Source organism: Parasteatoda tepidariorum, chromosome 2 (assembly GCF_043381705.1).
Source record: "Parasteatoda tepidariorum isolate YZ-2023 chromosome 2, CAS_Ptep_4.0, whole genome shotgun sequence".
In the NCBI taxonomy this organism is placed as follows: Eukaryota; Metazoa; Arthropoda; class Arachnida; order Araneae; family Theridiidae; genus Parasteatoda; species Parasteatoda tepidariorum.
Genome location: NC_092205.1, coordinates 91,378,321 through 91,393,497, shown reverse-complemented (window position 1 = coordinate 91,393,497; position 15,177 = coordinate 91,378,321). Strand labels below are relative to the sequence as shown.

The 15,177-nt window shown below is 27.7% G+C and overlaps 1 protein-coding gene across 1 annotated transcript in view; it reads right to left on the bottom strand.

Annotated features, from left to right (window-relative positions):
* LOC107439782 (dopamine receptor 2) overlaps positions 1 to 5,750 on the bottom strand; it is a 105,648-nt gene extending 99,898 nt beyond the window's left edge. Inside the window, exon 1 of the mRNA XM_071177909.1 lies at positions 5,518 to 5,750. The gene's annotated coding sequence lies outside the window, so the exon portion shown is untranslated. The remainder of the gene's footprint in view (positions 1 to 5,517) is intronic.
* Positions 5,751 to 15,177: the final 9,427 nt, after the last annotated feature.

Genomic DNA, 15,177 nt, shown 5'->3' with positions numbered 1-15,177 from the left:
ATATTATAGTCAAGGGTGTTTAGAAGAAATTTGAGTCCGTTAACGGACCTTTCACAAAATAACTTTTCATAAAAACGGACCCTTCACAAAATAATTTATCTTTTAATCGGACCCTTCACAAATCTGTTTATCTTCATTATTGTTTTGTTAATCGAATAAAAACTTTCCGGGGAAAAAAAAAAGAAAGACGGTTCGAAACGAACTAAGTTTTCCAAGTTTCTCTAACAAGGGAAACTAGGGAAGTGTGACTCGCCAATTTTGAAATAAACTAGTGGGATGTATGCCTTATGAAGAATAATTTTAGGGGGCAACATTCGTTTCGGCCCATAGAAGGTCCTATGAGAGATAAAAAATAATTTAATGTATAGAAAAATTGGTATATTATTACTTCAATGCAAACTATTAGTTATTGTAATTATCTCATACTCCAATTAATTTTGTGGTACTTTCACATACTATATAATGCATATTTATTGTCAAAATGGATTTCGAAAATTTTATATATCTCTAGATTTTCAGAAGAACCTGTTAGGTTAATTTTTAAAAAAAAATTGATATCAAATTTTTCAAATTTTTTTTCTCCAAAAAATTTTCCAAATTAATTGGAATATGTAATTACAAATCAATTAATTAATAATTAATTAATTAGTAATTAATTAATTAATGATCAAATAATTAATTTGTTAATAAGCAAATCAATTAATTAACCAATTAATTAATAATTTATTGGACTATGAGACAATTACAATAACTAATAGTCTGCATTGAAGTAATAAAATACCGATTTTTCTATATATTGAATTATTTTTTATCTCTCACAGGACCTTCTATGGGCCGAAACGACTGTTGCCCCCTAAAATTATTCCTCATAAGGCATATATCCCACTAGTTTATTTCAAAATTGGCGAGTCACACTTCCCTAGTTTCCCTTGTAAGTTTAAATTCCAAATGTAGTATTCTAGGAAAATATGTCTACTTTTACAAACATTGTGTGCACATTCTTATTGATATTAAATGATAATTTTTTTTGTAAATAAATAATTGATCAATTCATATTTATTCATACAATTAATTAATAGAATATTATATAAATAAAAATTAATTTCTGGTGATTTCTTCAATAAAATATTATTAATTTAAGAATTATTTAAGCTTAACTAATGCGTAACACATTAGAAGTGATACATAGCTAAGTTGTGTTATTTAAAATATGTAATTGAAATTATTAAAAATGTGAGTGATTTTGTTTCCATTATTCGTCCGAAATGAATATTCTGTGCTCAGCAATATAGGCTAAATACCAAATATTTGTATGTTGCATCTCTAATTTAGTAGCAGCAATTGTTGAGCAGAGTCGTGTATCTATTTACAATTTAAAAACTTCTTGAATAGGTTTTTAGCGATTTTTGCAATAACAGGACCCTATTTGCACAAATTCACAAAAGCAGGACCCTGGTTGAAAGAATGTGACTTAATGCTCTTTTTATATTCACAAATTATGAATAGTTTCTTCAAAATTTTACAAAAACAGGACCTTTCTCAAAATGTCTGGACAGACCCTTGATAGTATGATATGGTAAACGGGGGCGTTTTCTCGCTTTTCCTTACACTTCCTGCCGCTCTCAACGAAATAAAGGAACCAGTTTAAATAAATAGAAATTTGATTGTTTCTAACTGTTTCAAGCAATAATACGTTTTTCAGATTTCAGTCCTGTGGGTTTAATGAAATCATTAACACGGTTTAATTGAGCTTCAATGAAATATTAACGTTCTTGTCTCCTTACGGCAAAATATAAGAAAATTTCGATTCATAATTTCTATTTTCTATTTATAATTTCTATTTATAATACTTCTATTTCTATTTATAATTTCTATTTATAATATTTCTATTTCTATTTATAATTTCGATTTATAATATTTCTATTTCTATTTATAATTTCTATTTATAATTTCTATTTATAATATTTCTATTTCTATTTATAATTTCTATTATAAATTTCCATTTATAATTTCGAAAAAGATTTTAAAAAAATATGCTAAAACTATCTTCTGAACGAATATACTACAGCTCTAAAGTCCCGCAGTGGACTGATCGTTAAGACTCGGTTCCCAGCAGATCACCGAAGTCAAGCATCACTGGCTGCGGTCACTGTGCGGGAGGGTGAAAACTTGGATTAGTCTGCGTAGGGACCGAGGGTGTGCTGTATGGGTCCTCGTTAAACTGTTCTACAGTAAAGTGCTCGACTTCGTGCGCAGGTTGTCGGGCTAGCGAAGAGGAGGTGCCATTCCCTCTGCAGAGAATCAGAATTATGATGGCGAATCTTCGGATCATCCTCAGGGATGTTTCCCAGACCGTCGCCAATAGCCCATTGTGCAGCTCGAGAGCGGCGTAAATCAACTACAACAACAATAACAACAGCTCTAAAATAAGTTGTAGTGCAAAAATGTACTAATATACCTTACTTTAGTATTCAAAAAACCGAAGGTTAGAAAAAGAACAATTTTTTGAGATGATGATTCAAACGACAGCACGGTTTTGGAATCTTTTTACGATTTTATATTTTTAGTGTTTGCTTTTTTAACAAAATAAGGCATATTGAGCATTTTTCTGATATAACAATATTTTGTGCATTGTAATAAAGTTGATTAATATTTTTAAAAACCTTTTTCCCAATTATCTTGCTTAAAAGGGCAAATTTCTTAAAGTTAACTGGAGAGAATTAGTTTAAACGTCAAAATAAAATAGTAATTCCAGAATTTTTCGTCCTCTTAAAAAGCAGAACAACCTCTTGTATTTTTTGCGTTTCACATATGAGCATTTACTTTTCATTATACGAATAAATAAGTAATAATAAAAAACAGTCAATAATTTAACTTCATTTTTCGAAGAAAAAAAAACATGCTAAGTAAATGCCATCGAGTAATTTTAATGAAGATTTTTTTCAAAACTTAATTATCAAAACTTAATAAACAAGCTTAATTATCAATAATTCTAAGTTTTCTTCCACTAAGATTTTAATAATAATAATTCACAAACGAACGTTTAATTTAAAGGAAAACTTAAACTACTAAAAAAATAAATTAGTATGTTATTTAAAAAAATAATCTACGTAGTAGCGTTAAGAATAAAATTTTGGAAAATGTAAAAATATAATTAAATAGTTGATACACACGTGGCCAGGTAATTCAAAAATTTATTTCAAGATTAAGACGTTTAAGACGAAAATGAGAAATTTTAAGATGTTTGAAATCGTTGGCTATACATATTCGGCAAATCTATTCTCTTCGTAGTAACATGAAATATAAAAACACGAATTCATATATAATCATCGTTAATACTACAATTTTAGTCAAGATTTAACGGTACTTTTTATAAAATTTTTACCTTCCTTTAGGTTGTAATTGCTTAATTATGATGATAAAATATATATTAAAGAAATTGAAAAATATACTATTCCAAATCAATACATACGTACGTATATTATTGAAATTGTATCAATTTTTCAATGAACCAACTTAAATAAAATTCAAAAAGAGCAGATGTATAACCACATTCTATCAGAAACATGCTTGCATAAAATTCATAATTCGTTTAATAAAATGTTTTTTATTCAATAAAATGTTATATTCAAATCTCTTTATTAAATGACGAATACATTTTCAGACGAGTTAAAAAGGAATATACTATTTCATTATTAAAAAAAAAATTAACTTTCAACTATCAGTGGAAAAAATATGAATGAAATTTTACGTTATGCGTGCGTAAGTCAGGGTCTTCGTAAGCTAATCACATTTAAATATTAATCGCTCCGTTTTAATATTTCTACATAGTCACCAAATAACTTTTTTTTTTAAATAATTATTTTTTTATTTTTCTCGGTTTCTACTATATAAAAACAGTTGAAACTTTAGAATTTACAATAGAAATTTACGTAAAGTTATATGACATAAAAAAAGTTTAGCACATAATTCCAAATTTTTTCATCCACAATTAAATCAAATGATAAAAGATAATAAATTATTATTAAAAAATATTGTTTTCATGAAATTATCTTCGGAAAAATGGGTTTCATGAGTGGGTGCAATTTTTTTTGAAATTGCTCTATTAGTTTTAAAGATGACTAAAAATGCAAAAAGTGAGATTAATATTAAGGGGACCAAACTTTCATCCGCTCTTCTGTCTAAACTATTAGGGCCGCAACTTCGAGATTACGGCTATATTGAAAGTCAAGAATCCAAATATGTAAAAATAAAGTATGTTTATTAAGAGAAAGTACGCTTTGTGTCTGATTCTGTAACTTAATAAATAATTAGCATATTTGAGGTCACCCCACGTGAAAATCCGATCATTAGAACGAAAGTTATTCAATCTTCATTTTTGCGCATTGTACAGGAAAAAAAAATCTTCCACAAATATTTTATCCTCAATTGCCTTGAAAACCTTGTTTGCTAGTATATGTGAAAACATTTTATTTCACTATAATTTACGTTGATGTTATTCTTTAGGAGTCTGCACTAGCATCAACAAATTTTTATAACATAAAAATGTCTTTTTTTTCTTCGTTTAATTAATAAAAATTTTAATATAAAGATTATTTAACGCAATATATTTTGCAATTAGAAATATTTTAAAAGAATGGAATGAATAGAACATTAATGAATGAATTAATAATAAATAAACATTTATATAAAAAAAGCGATTCATTTTAACATAATGGGGCAAATTAATGTAATAATATTCTTAATAACGTAGTGCCTTTTAAATAAAATTATATACATTAAAAATATTTTTAATGAATTTCTAATGCTTTATTTTTTGTTAAAACGCTTTTTGAGTTCAAAAAATATTTTAAAAATTTATTATTTAAAACATTTTATGCAAAAAATATTAAATAATTTTAAATTAGTTAATTTAAATAATTTGAATTAATTAATTCAAAAAAATAATATTAAATTAATTTTCATTATTTAAAAAAATATTTTATTCAAAAATAAATACAAAAATGTGTACGTTACAAAATTGTGTAGGCAGAAAAAAAGGAAAAAATTAACTAAAAAAACTGACTAAAAAAGATATATTTGACCGCATATTAAAGGCTGTTTTCAGTAATTATAATGATTTTTATGACTTTTGTCGCATGAAATAATATTTGTTTTCTTCAAGTTTTAATTCAAAAAAGGAAAATTATTCTTTTTAGAAAAAGTTTAGTATTGTGTCACACATAAGTGCTGCATTTAAACAATTTTCATGCTTATATTTAACTTCTGTAAAAATTCAGAATCATGTGAATAAAAGAAAAAAAGATGATTCTTCTACGGATTAACACGAGTGAGAGACGCAAGTTATATAAAAGCTGCAAATCATAAAAGATATTAATATAAAATTAAAAAAAACAATCAAAAAAATAATAATAATAAATACCAATACTATTTTATACTTCAAAATTCAAATGAATCTGAAACAATAAAATAAAACCAACATGTTCTTTTCGATATAAATTAAAAACAACTCCTTACCTCATTATTTTAGATGAAAATTCCGAATGAAAGTTCTTTAAAGTATTTCCATACCATTCAACAACTCTTGTAAAAATAAATTTTCTAACTTACGTAATCCCACATCAAAGTTTTAAAAACAAATACTGTCTCAATTTACAGCAAAAATGTTCTAAAAATAAAATACCTTTTCTTTTTTTCCCGCTTCGAACAAGCGTCGGGAAAATTGCTGCTCTTTTCTGCCTGCTCTCTGAAGCCTAACTGAGAAGAGAAAATCATCAATAAATCGGAGACCTCACTTTTCCCCCGTGATTCTTATTTTTCCCTCTTACTTTTTCCCTTTACTCTCACAGATTCCTCAAAGGAATTTGAATCAATGCCCTGTTTTTTCTGAGACAATGTCGAGATATGGTTTATTATTTAATTATACTTAAAAAAATGCAATTCCTAAAATAACATTTCGACATTTTTTTTTCGTTTTATAGATTTTTTTTCAAGTTCTAAAGCATGGGTGTTTCCCGAAGTGGGAGCTAATGCCCCCACTCCCCCCCCCTCAGTGAGAGCTGAAAACTTTAAGGGTTATTAGGGATTTCTAAAGGACTCGCTAAAGAAATTTTTATTTAATAGTGAACACATTTTAAAATAGAAATTTTTATCTTTTGTTTTCTATTGTAAAGAGAACAAAAATTGTATATTTAACTCCGTCTGTTATTAAATCAGTTAATGGCGTCGAAACTTACTGAGTGAAGCATTTTTAACGATTTTTACAGTAATAACAACAGTTTCACTTTTTAATTTTTCTTTTTTTCAAAAGAATTTTAGCGCTAGAAAGTTAGAGGCGAAATTTTTTTTTCGATTTTCAAATTGCAAATTATTCATTTTGAGTTTTTGTCAAAATCTATTGATTTTTTTTGGGGGGGGGGATTTTTATTTACAGTGAAATCTCCAGGAAATGAAAGAGCATTAAACAAATGTTTCACTTTTTAATTTTTTTTAAAAAAATGAGTTTTAGTGCTAGAAAGTTAAAGGCGATATATTTTTTTTCGGTTTTCAAATTCCAAATTATTCATTTTGAGTCTTTGTCAAAATCTATTGGTTTGTTTTAGGGGGGGGGATTTTTATTTACAGTGAAATCTCCAGGAGATGAAAGAGCATTAAACAACAGTTTAACTTCAAAAAAATTGTAAAAAAAAGAGTTTTAGCGCTAGAAAGTTAAAGGCGATATTTTTTTTTCGGTTTTCAAATTCCAAATTATTCATTTTGAGGGGGAGAGAGATTTTTATTTACTATGAAACCTCCAGGAAATGAAAGAGTATTAAACAATTAAAAAAATTGCAAGATAGTTTCGACTTTCTTAAATTAAATATTCGCAGTCGAAAAAGGTATAAAAAGATGAATTTTCGAATTCGTTTATTTAACATAAACGAATTCGAAAATTAAATGCTTTGGAATAACAAACTGGGTCGTGTAAACATGAGAAAACAATTCTTAATTATTCCCTTATATTTATTGTAATCCAATTTCTTATTAAAATTCATTTTGAACATATGTGTTAATTAAGTTCTCCAGAAAAGTTCTTAAAGTAGTGAAGTAGCTGCTACAATTCCAAAGTAGTTAGTAGGCACTAAATTTTGTTAAAAAAAATAAGTTGTAGTTAACTACATTCGTAACAACGTAGTTATAGTTGTAGTAAACTACAAAAGTAATGCAGTTTTACCTACCACTGATTGTGTGATAATATTTGAGAACATTACGCCATTCTTAATCACAAGCTAAAACTGAAATCTCTACATTTGTAACAACATAGTTATAGTTGAAGCAAACTACAAAAATAATGTAATTTTTCCTACCACTGATTGTGTGATAATATTTGAGAACATTACGCCATTCTTAATCACAAGCTAAAACTGAAATCTCTACATTTGTAACAACATAGTTATAGTTGTAATAAACTACAAAAATAATGTAGTTTTACCTACCGCTGATTGTGTGATAATATTTGTTAATTTTGTGCCATTCTTAATCACAAGCTTAAACTGAAATCTTTACATTTGTAACAACGTAGTTATAGTTGCAGTAAACGACAAAAGTAATGTAGTTTTTCCTACCACTGATTGCGTGATAATATTTGAGAACATTACGCCATTCTTAATCACAAGCTAAAACTGAAATCTCTACATTTGTAACAACATAGTTATAGTTGTAATAAACTACAAAAATAATGTAATTTTACCTACCACTGATTGCGTGATAATATTTGTTAATCTTGTGCCATTCTTAATCACAAGCTTAAACTGAAATCTTTACATTTGTAACAACTTAGTTATAGTTGTAGTAAACTACAAAAGTAATGTAATTTTTCCTACCACTGATTGTGTGATAATATTTGTTAATCTTATGCCATTCTAAATCACAAGCTTAAACTAAAATCGCTACATTTGTAACAACGTAGTTATAGTTGTAGTAAACTACAAAAATAATGTAGTTTTTCCTACCACTGATTGTGTGATAATATTTGTAAATCTTATCCCATTTTTAATCACAAGCTTATTCTGAAATCTCAGCGATTTGAAATTGAATAAACAACATAAAACTTTTCTTTTTTTTAAACCTAAATTGGATAATTCAAATTTTGAAGTATCATTACATCGTGTTGAAAACCAATCATTAACAATAAAAAAATATTAGTGAAAATTATTGGCACATAAATAGAGATTTGATTTGGAAGAAGAAAACATTCGAGAATTTGATAGCTTTGAGAATATTAATTTCTCCTCCTCCTGTAATGAGAATTTAAATATAAAGAATTTTACTTAGCACATTTAACACCTGAACAACAAAATAAAATTTTGTTGTTTAACTATGTCAAATTGTTCTGCTTTTTTCTAATTTCATGAAAACGTTCTGATTTCATAATTCCTGAAACTAAATTTAAGTCTGATAACCCGATTAAATGTCAACATTTCACTATTCCTTATGCAGTTCAAGACCACGTGATCTTTTAGAAACGGTGGAAGCTGCAGTTATTTATTCATGGTAACATTTCTTCTTGGAATTGTTATTGTTACTTTTAAAAAAAAGTCCTGATCCTAAAAATCCAAGCGTCCCTGCTAAATTTCGCTTGACGTTAGATTTGAGGCTATTAAAAAATCAAATTCATAAACAAAACATAGACTTCATAGATTCAAAAACATAGACTTCAAATCAAACAGCCAAATTCTCACAGAAATGAAAGTAATCATAGACCAAATAATTATATCTGCATAAGTTTAAAAAAAAACAAAATTCTAGGTTTTTTTATGGTGGAAAAGTAAGCTCTTAATGTTCACTTTAATTGCAATTTTAAACTTTTTATTCAGCATCTTTAACATTAGGACAGGAATATGCTTATTCGAACAATCGAACTTAGTCTTAGTTTCGTTACCACTATTACAATTTTTGAAGAACTATAGGATCGCAAACATGATGTTTAGGTATTTACCGAGGCGGTTGTAAACTTCTACAATATTTAAAGTTCTACTCACAGGACCAAAAATGTTTAGAAAGACAGGCGTAACGTTGCTAGCCTGTTAGCGTTTGCTCTTCACAAAATATTTTTTTTCTATGGATAGTGAATTTAATAATAGTATTAATTATTGAATTCCAATCTAATATTATTAAATTATTCTATCATAAAATTATACTATTATTATTATAATTAAATTATACTATTACTATTATACTATTAAATTATACTATTATTATTATAATTAAATAATAATAGTCTAATTTAATAAGAATAAGAATAGTAGTAAATAAATGATGAATTAATTCCTTTTTATTTGCAGGATTTAAATTAGACACANTTTTTTATTTGTAGGATTTAAATTAGACACATTTTGTTTAAAAGAAAATGAACAAAAAAATCAAACCTGGAATTTAAACGTAAGAATAAATAACTCTTACTCTTCGAAAAAGGAAAGAAAAATCTTGCAATTAAAATTTGACCAATTTTTGACTAGTTTAATTGCTTAAATTTTTAACTGATTTCCTGTACAGGATGAAAACACAATATTCAAACTCTTTCTGATCACTATTAGCAGAACTTAACGCCAATCAAAATTTTGATTATTTTCGGCCTGCACAAGCCAGAAGACTCAAAGCTAAAATTTAGAAAAAAATTTAAAATAAAAAATGTATATATATTTAAAATATCAAGTTTATCCAGTAGACTAAAAATGAGGAAAAAATTTAAAAATTTTCACGCATAGCAAAAATTAAAGGACGAAATTTCACAATAAACTTTTTTCGTTTTGGTGACAAAAATTAACATTTCTTTTTCTTTTTCAGTTCACATATCAAACATGATGTTTAAAAACATTTTCATTTCTGATTACACTTTTTAATGGACATTCCTTAGTGCTAGCCTTTAAAATGTATACTCTCATATAAAATTTCATTAATTTAAATAAATTTTAATTCTCTGGCAAATCGAAAAGAAAAACATTTTAATATTTGAGTAAAAAAATAAGTTTGCTAAACTTATTTTAATTAAACATTAGTAAGAATAAAATCAGGTGCATATGGATAACTCTCCTCAATTATAAACTCAAAAGTCAATTTATTTGTTATATCGTACTAAGTTGCGTCTTTTTTTTTCCAATGTTTTAAATCATAAAAACCAATTAGACACGTTTCCACCCCTCCTCTGATTTGGAACCATTTTTTACACTATCATTTCCATTGCATCGCATACCGAGGATGTGGAGTCCTTTTGAGTTTTTTTCTTTTTTTTTTACATTAACGAAGTTTATTTTATAAGGTAAAAGAACTTATAAATGTTTGGGGAACACATATAATTAAATACATATTAAACTATTAAACATTAAAACGTTTTAAATAATTAATTTAATAATAAATGAAATAAACTGGAAATGCGGGAACAAGATTTTTGCTTCAAATAATATTTCATTTAAATTTCACAAGAATTGTCAGAAACTTCCCTCTTCAGCAGCATAGCTGACAAAGACATGAGGAAGGGGTTTAGAACAAAATTTTTTATCAACAATGTTTCCCAAGTTGGATTTTCATTTTATTTTTCACCACATGCATTTTATTCAAGATTTTTATAATACTAGGAAGTTTCGCCCCTTGCTCACTTCGCTCACCAACCTTCGTAATAGACACACATACAACTTAGTTTATTTTTTCCTATATCGATATTTTTTTAAAGAGAAAATATATTAATATTTATGTAAGAAAATTTTGTTAATATGTCAATAGTAACAAAGTTAAGGATTACTTGCATATGAAAAAAAATCAACTGATCTTGAAAAAATAAATATATAAACACAGGGAATATATAAATTTTTGATAAAACAAGAAGTAATTTTAATAGCTAACTATCTAAAAGATCTGTGTTTTCGGCTTAAATTCTTTGCAATTACCACCATTGTTATCATTGTAAAAGTTTGTTCCTTTTCCTTTTTTTTTTTTTTTTTTTTGACAAGATTTTAAACTGTATTAATGCGTATTACTCATTGTGGGGGAACTTTATATAAGTATATTATTCTCTTTATCTACAGAGAATTTCTGCAGCTGAAATGGCTTGTTAACGAAAAGACCTTGTCATTGAAATTACCTATCGACCACGTGGTTTCATTATCTCCAAGATTCAATATATACTGCCTTTTTTTCCTTGCTAATTTCACCCGTCATTCACTTCCTACATCAAGAATCATTCACAATAGTTATTGCAACTGCTTTTGCGATGATAATCTATAATAATGTACATTAAAAATTAATCTTAGAAATAAATGTGTTAAATGTGACTAGAAAAAAATAGTGTAATATACAACTTAAATATGTAAAATACATTTAATGTTTCGTTTTTGCAACGTGATGTGAATGGAGGAGTAGGCAATTTTCAAATAAAATGTTTCTTTTCTGACAACTGCAACATAAAGATTTTGCATCAGGCTAGGTTTAAAAATTTTTATCACAAATGTACTAAATTACAAAAAAGTGCAAGGAGCATAACGTCTAATGTTTTTTCTTCTATTTTTTTTATTATTTTTTTTAATGGCGGGCACTTGGGGTTTGTCCCATTGGCCACAGAAATGCCAAAACTGCTACTCTCTTCTCGTTACCCAGTGGGCACCAGTGGCGAAGATACGGCAGTGGAGCAGCGTGGCTACGTCACACAACCCCAAACCCGTTTATAGGGCGGGTTACATTCAAACAAAGGAGCAGAGAGAACACAGTGAGACAAAGAAACATCCATGCCCTGAGCAGGATTCGAACCTGCGGCCAATGCTGCAGTCAGACACGCTAACCAGTCGGCCACCTGTTCGGCTAAGGTCTATTCTAAAAAATCATAAAACTAGTTTCAAAATTAAGCATGACTTTGCCTACTAAATAACCTTTTCTACATATTGTAAACGAAATGGCTTTGTCGACGAAATGACGCTGTCAATGAAATGACCCTGTCGACGAAATGGCCCTGTCGACGAAATGACCCTGTCGACGAAATGACTTTGTCGACGAAATGACCCTGTCGACGAAATGACTTGTTGATGAAATGACCCTGTCGACGAAATGACTTATTGACGAAACGACACTGTCGTGGAAACGGCCTGTCGACGAAATGGTCTGTCGACGAAATGGTCTGTCGATGAAGTGATTGTAGATGAAATGAATGCGACCCGATTTCTTTATGCATAAAATATGTATCATCTCTTGTTTCTCGGTTATACATGCTTTGTGTCTATTCCTTGGCTATTAAAATGTTGTATTATCAAACACTTATTGGTTGTATTTAAATCTTTGCCTTCTGTTACTGCATAATGAGTTAGGAGGCATAGTTCTGAGTGGTATGTGTATAAAACACATTTTTATGTGCATTTAAAATTTGCTTTTTTGTTATTTATCCTATTTTTTTTTTTCATTTTCTTTCAGTATATTTGTTGGCATGAATTCGAAGTAAGGCGTCCGAGAATAAGAAAAGAATTTCAGTGACAAAACCAGTTTTAACATTTGAAAAAGAATTGCGAGATTTTGAAAGTCACTTTAATTTATGATCTTCCAATAAAACTTTTTTTCAATATTCTATTCAGTTTTATTTCTTTTTCTCTACTTTTTTTCATATAGTTTCCAATATATTTTCAGTAAAAATGTAGTTTAGAGTAAAAATAGAGTTTTTATTTTTTTAACAAAAAAATAATTTTAGAAAATAACTTTCATTGCGTAAAATTTCGAAAAAGTTTTCTCTTCCTTTTTCAGAAAATTTTTAAATACCATGATGGGTAGTTATAGATCATCACTTGTTTTAATGTAATAGTTATTTATTTATAGTTTAACTGTTCAGTTATTTATTAAATTCTAAGAACAGCGGTGTACTCTTGTATATTGAATTTTTTTTAACTTATAAAAAAAGTAGGAAATGTAGGATATTTTTCTGCAGCGAAGAGTAAAGATAGATTTAAAAAATGTATGATTTCACAGCATTAAAACTACCATTAGTTAAGTACCATTGCATTCATACATAAATTGAATAATTAGAAATTAATGAAAAGGTTATTTTAAGTTCTGTCTGTACGGAATATATCAGTATTAACCATGCGAGGGCATCTAAGGTGGAAACAGGGAGTACAAACTCAACTTAATATAAATATGAAAGTAATCATCCATAGAAAATAGAACAACTTTTGCACCGTCACTATCAAAGTCGTTTCAGCAAAAGGAATATGACGAGGTTAAGCTTTGAAGAAATGTGTCAACTCGAATTTTAGAAGTAGTTTTTCTAAGATCAATCACAACGAATTTTCTGAAATCTTGTAGATCAGGGGTTTCCAACTTAAATGTGGCCGGGGGCCGCAATTAAAAACACCAGTCAAATGGAGGGCCACAACTATATCAAAATTTTATATAGGACTCTTTTATATTTGAAGGAACATTACATATTACAGTCAGATTTTTATCAACGTTTTTTTAATATTAAAAAGCAGAATAACAAGCCTTACAAATAATTCTTGTTACGTATCATTTTGAATCTTCTCTTAATCAGAAACTTAGTGACAATTTTTTTTTCTTTTTTAAAATTTAATTCTGTGATAAATTAACATTTTTGAGACTTATTAGGAATTATAGCAACAACAAAAATTCTCGAGAATATAAAATTAATTTTTTTCCTTTTTTCCGCTCATGCGATGTTCAATTCAATGAATTTAAGTAAAATATGATATTCATTTCCTCTTTTATGCGTTTTAAAATTACAAATGTAAGTAATTTCGTCTAAAATAAGTGGTTTCAAAAAGTTAAATGGGAGAATTTCTTCGAGAGAATTTCTGATACGCACGTGTTAAATTATATTCACAAAATGCAAAAAAACGAAATAAAAAAGAGCAACATACACGATTACTTTTGTGTTTGAATAAATATTTTCTTGGATGTAAAGCCAGAGCGATAAATTTTTTTGCACCGTTGGTATGTTAAATTTCAAAGAAACGAAGAAATTAGGTTTTTTTAAACGAAATAAAAGTATTTTAAACCCATATAGATTTTTTACGAAAATTGTCAGCAAAAAAATGACAACTAATATATTTTAGTACGTGGGCCACAAAAAAGGCTTCGCTTCCGGACCCGGATGCGGTCTGCGGGCCGCCAGTTGGAAACCACTGCTGTAGAAGGTAGTATTTTTTCTTTCGGCAAATATAGACAACACCATTTATCATTTAATCATTTTGGGATATTAATTTATCATTCAGCTAAAAAATTGGTTTAATCGATTTCACAAAAAATTATGAGAAAATTAATTTTAAATGTAACAAAACGATCAATACAAGATGACTATAATTAATATCACACGTCCCTATCCCCCTAAAAGTACGATAGTTGTACATCAATATGATCGGGGCAGTTCCATAGTTACGAATGTAACATATGCAAGCTTTAAATCAAGATGACTTTTAAAAAAAAGAACTGTTGGTGTTATTCACACCTTTTCCAATTTTGATTAATGTTTCTAGATTAGAAATGTTTTTAAAAGTTAAAGAAAAATCACTGTTATGGGAGCAACGCTTGTGTTATACGCCTCTAACAGACAATTTTTAAATTTTTAAAAATTAATAAAAATTAGAGTATGTGTAAATGATCAAAAACGTTTTAAAACAGCCTGGATTCTTTTAAAATTAAGTTATGCGCATTTAAAATCTGAAAATGTTAACGTCAATGATGATGGAATTGCCCAGATGTAATATCAAAATAATATTAGTTTATAAACGTCCAACATCAGCTTATAAAACAGACAATATATCCATACTAAAAACGGAAAACATTAGGTTATGAAACGAAAAATATACGTATTAAAAATGGAAAATATCTGTATGAAAAACGGAAAACATCAGTTTGTAAAATGAAAAATATTCGTTATTAAAACGGAAATCCTCAGTTTGTAATACGGTAAATATCCATATTAAAAAATGAAAAACATCACTTCAGTGAAATAACGGAAAATCTGCTGCTAGTACATTCTCTGTTTCTTTAATGGAACTTCAAAATTCGGAACACATACTGTAACGAATCAAGCTATATTAAAGAAACAGTTCTTTTTAATAAAAACAAATTTATTTGATAACCCCACATTAACTAAACAAAACTATAATAACCGTAACTGGTTGAAATTAAATTGCAATTGTAAATAAA